The following is a 5,238-nucleotide window of genomic DNA, read 5'->3' on the forward strand; positions in this document are numbered from 1 at the left end:
CGATAATATATAAAAAAGTATTTGTTTTTTTAGCTAATTTTATTTCCCAGGGCAACAGTGAACGCAAGCCTCATACTATATCGCCTCTGTTTTCTATTGGATTAAAATAAAATATATTGTGCAAAATTAATGACCTTCTGGGGGTGATTTATGTCCGGGGTCAACATTCATATATCATGTTTTAGACTTGGGTACATTTAACTCTGTTAATTATTGAGCTTTACTTCATTACGGAGGTCTTATCTTATTTGCAGTCAAATAATAATAGGCTGAATTTAATCACAATTAAAATGGTTGGACGAAATCATATCCATGGACAAAATGGAATAAATTCTAGGAACAATAGGATAGTAGTGGTGCGAGTATTATGCAGGATAAACTAGTTGGACAGTAATGGTGCTAATAGTAGTAATTAATTACCTAAATGTAGTTACAGGATGAGAGCTACGCTCGTGGTGTCCCGTCTTCTCTGCACTCTTTGTCATATAACGCTTGACAGTAATGGTGCTAGTAGTAGTAGTATAATAGTAATGGTGCTAGTAGTAGTATATTAGTAATGGTGCTAGTAGTAGTATATTAGTGATGGTGTTAGTTGAGTAGTATAATAGTAATGGTGCTAGTAGTAGTAGTATAATAGTTATGGTGATAGTAGTAGTATGACGGTAATAGTCCTAGTAGTAGTATAATAGTAATGATGCTAGTAGTAGTATCACAAACTATAATAGAATAGTAAAGGTGTTACTAGTAAGAGACTAGTACTCACCTAATTGTGATTGCGGAAGGTAAAGCCTCGACTCTTTCGTCCCATCTTATGTATAGGTTTCTGAGATTATTTGGCTCTGCCATATGTACATCCTAACTTCTTTATGCATTACAATTGTTCATTTGTACAATGGAAAAAAATTCTAATGAGTCTGTGGAACATTTAGTTTCCCACTGTATCCTCTTGTTCGAATGTTTGTGTTATATACGACCGTTTAAGAAGTAGTCCGGATCAATATCCTCCAAATTGTTCGGTATTTTAAGATAGGTAGTGGCTCATGAATATCCACGTTTTCTATCCATCAATTGGTTAGGTTAGGTGGGTGGCTTGGGTTCGTGCGTTTCTGGGTAAGTTAGCACTTTGTATCTTGTACGTTGAGGCAACTCATGAGAGTACGCTGCTCAATGAGAGGTAAAGTCTGTCAAGAGCAGTCATTTCCTTGTATTATTTCCATCACTAAGTTGTGTCTGTCCCAGAACCAAAGCGTCCTGGTCATCCTGCCGACCTTCTCAAATCTGTTTACCTCTTGATATTATCCACGAGGCCCATCTACGGTACCCAATGACACTTCTACATTATGCTTCAGCCACCATTCTTCCGGTCATGCACCGGATTTTCGAACAAGTACCAGACTTCCGGCCATGCAGTATCTTTATATAGAAGGGGATTACCAAATTGATAATGGGCGGCAAGGAATGACATGGTTTCGAGTAAAAGTCATAGCACAGAGAACATGATGCCATGATTGGTGGTCCAGGACAACACGTTATCAATCACAAGTTGGAGCTGGTGTTGGAGCAGAGAGGAGTCGTCTCCATGGAAGCAGAGAGCACTCAACATGAAGGGTTTAAAAATTGCCAGAGGAAAGTGAGGAAGACCACTTAGAGCAACCGGGAAAAAAAATGTAGTACTGTATCCGCAACACTGCCTTGGGGAACACCTTCATACTGTTGAAAAAGTCAGAGAAGGTGGTACCAGGCTGCCAGCTTCCTGTCCTCGTCGAGGCCACTAGAGAAACATTGGCCCTGAGGTAAATTCAGGTAAATTGAGAAACGGCAGTATGTGATGTATCCGAAACAGCACCAGACGTACCAACATGAGCTTTAGGAACCTCTGTACTGAGGTCAACTGACTGCTACCAAGATGGGAGATGCAGGAACTAAGACAGACAGACAGAATGAAGCTTTTTTGCCCACTGGGGAGGAAGTGGGAGAGGGAAACAGCATTGTTTTTGTTACATGCCAGTAGCAATGCACTGTGCGACAGTCTCCATAGTCTCAGGTGGGGAGAGAGAACGAGAGCAGGCAAAATGAAGACAGCAGGAAGATTAATATTGGCTTGGATGGACATTTGTCAGGAAGAACCAAAAGACAAAGAGGAGGGCTGAGAAGGAAGATGTGGTCGAAAGTTGAAGGTCACAATAGATACAAAAGAGTGAGGAGGTGGAGAAGTGATGCAAATAAGACTTAACGTAAGTCATGTCAGAGTAGACAGCGGACTTAGTATCTAGCCTCGGGGAAGGATATACGATCGCGATGTTTTAAGTTGAGGATGACTTAAGTTCATGCACGTGCAGAAAGCAGGGTGGGCCGCACTGCAGTTTATGCAATGAACTTTGGAAAAATAATCTGTTCTAGAATAGCCAGGGTCACCACACAAGCGGTAGAGGGACGTCTCACTACTACACCTCGAGGAACCATTTCCACATTTTCAGCACCTATTGCAGACATGGAGAGGGGATGTATTCCTGAATGAGCTATGGAAGATGAAAGGATCCTACCACCAAAGTGATACTGAAAAACGACGAGGGGTTGAGTGAATATGTCAGTCTGGAGGATAGAATAACCTTGGGTCTTTAGGACATTTACCACAGTTTACCCATGGGCCACTAAAACACTAGTAGACTAAAAACAGGAAGTCAGTGGCTTGTCAAATTCAGTGTTTTGGTGTTTATGGCATTGGAGGGTAGGCAGTTCCATGGGTTTATAACACTGGGTGAAAAGGCATCTCCTGTTTTGTCCTACACAGAGGCTTGTCGAGCTTGAAACCGTTGCTCCTTGTTTGTGTTACAGCTGACCTTTTGAAGAAATTGTCAGGATCAGCATCCTCTAAATTGCTCAGTTTTAATGAGATCCACCCTATCATGCCTGGTTTGCAATTTATTTTATATTCTCATGGCAGTCCAAGTACTCTGTCCCAAGATAGTGTGGGAGCGATGGTGACAATGCTGGCATTTAGACATTTTTGGAGACCCACACTGGGGTCTCCACTAATGTAGGACAGAGCAGCTAGGAAGGAAGAAAAGATGCAGATGAAGATGCATCAGTAGGGGCCACGACAAAACATGTACCAGTCCAGGTGGGGTCAAAGGTAACAAGGGTATCTACAGTGAACAAGGTGCTTGTGTACATGCAGGGCAGGCATGTTTATCATGACAGTCATTGAGCTACAGTACTTACGTCATGTAACAGGGTCAAACAGATCATGGTATGTAGTAGTGGTTGAAGGAATCGTGCACGTTCAAGTGCAATTATGGCACTATGGTCCATATTGAGAAGGTAAAAGGTGCAGATTGGTTTCATTTTATGTGCATCTACTGTACCTACATTTTTATGTACAGTACTTTGTATGCATTTATGAAATTATCATCGTAGGTGATGAAGTGGTCACCTCAGGGACATCGGGTACAACCCCTGCAAAGGAAGTGGGAGGGGAATGAAGAGGTTCAGATGGGTTAGATGGTTGCCACCCATTTTTGTCCCTTGGATCCTGTACAAAATTGATACCTGTATTACATCACTGATGTTAATCCAGCTTTCTGATTGGCCAAGTTTAAACTACATGCTCCCTCTTCTTGTTATACATGTATTGGTAGTGCAGTTCAAGTGGCAAAATCCTAGAAATAGCTAATTTGCTTGCAAAACAAAATGAGAATTTACCATTTGTTAACATTTGCTTTGATGTCTTCTCAAATAGTATACACTGATGGTTCCCTACACAGCCCCACGGGTGCAGCTGGAAGTGCAGTCGTCCTGACAATTGGCAATGGCTTATATTTTGAGTGAGGAGTCTGTGTAAACAACTGGGCCTCTACCCTTCAGGCAAAACTATTTGCCTTGCTTCTTGCACTGAAATGTGTACAAATCTTCAAACTTGATACATTACTTCATTACTTGCAAGCGTAAGTGACGATTTACAATTGATGATTGTAAATCATCAATTGCTCTCAACTCTATTAGACGTAATTAACATGCTCGTGTCTGATGCTAGACACAAATACAACAAAATTATTAATGATGGTAACAGAGTCCATTTCATGTAGACTCCATCTCATGGTGGCCTCCGAATGTATGATAGCTGACAAGTTATCCAAAGAATCTGACTTTAAAGGAGAAATTGAGAAAACTTGGATTGTCAATAAGCACCGAGAGCAATAGTACACCAAGAACTTCAACAAAATCTTGTAGATCTGAGGCAAAGTGAAATCGACACCAGTAATTCCATCTATCATCATACTATCATGCAAGAGGAGCCACACATCTATGAATCATGCAATAAAATCAGCAGACTTCTAAATGTTACTACTGCCTGGCTTAGACTGTTACAAGTATCTCTGGGAATTCTCATTATCTGCCAATGTAGACCTGATCAAATGTAAACTGTCAACATAATTTTTGCACACCCTCTGTCACAATGTGATCGAGTGTGAAAAGATATGTGAATTCAGACAATTATATAACATATTCCAGAGATGTGTAAATATTTAATTCAAAAAGATCTGCTACCGGAAATCTTTGCCAAATATCCCCCAAGTTTGCTAACTGTAGGTAGTAACCAAGTGATCGTAACCTATCCACTGGATTGGGGGTAGTGTACAGGATAAACATATCAATTTTGACACCAGCTCTCCACATGTCAGTTGCTTAATTTAGAAACTGTACTTGTGGTCGATCTCGAACCCATTGATGATGTGACTATGTGCATTGTATTTTGCAACTAGCTCATCAAGATTTAACGTGCTTAGCTAAATGAATTAAGAGGGTTCAGTCCCCGAGCCCATTATGTGTGTCTAACCCTTTCCACTACCGCCCACAGGATGGGTATGGGGTGCATAATGAATGAACTGAACTAACTCTTCTTTGATGCAATTTTGTTCATGTTGCCAACAAGTTACTCTATTATTTTAATTTAAAATTTTCCTTTATATAACTTTAAAATTGCCAGGGGGCCTATATAAATCCCAGGAATTTTATCTACTAAATATCATAGGAAAAAATATATCCATAAAAGCACTATGCAAGTAATTATGAATTGAAGGCACCAAGCCTCAAAGACGATTTCAAACATTCAAAAGATGCTAAACACTTGTGATCCCAATACTGCCAGTTTAGATTAATAAACGTTGACAAATCATCTGTTCTCTGCAAATCATTAGTCAATTATAATAGTTACTGTGTATGCATAATTAATATAGC

This window comes from Procambarus clarkii, chromosome 81 (assembly GCF_040958095.1).
Source record: "Procambarus clarkii isolate CNS0578487 chromosome 81, FALCON_Pclarkii_2.0, whole genome shotgun sequence".
Classification (NCBI taxonomy): domain Eukaryota; kingdom Metazoa; phylum Arthropoda; class Malacostraca; order Decapoda; family Cambaridae; genus Procambarus; species Procambarus clarkii.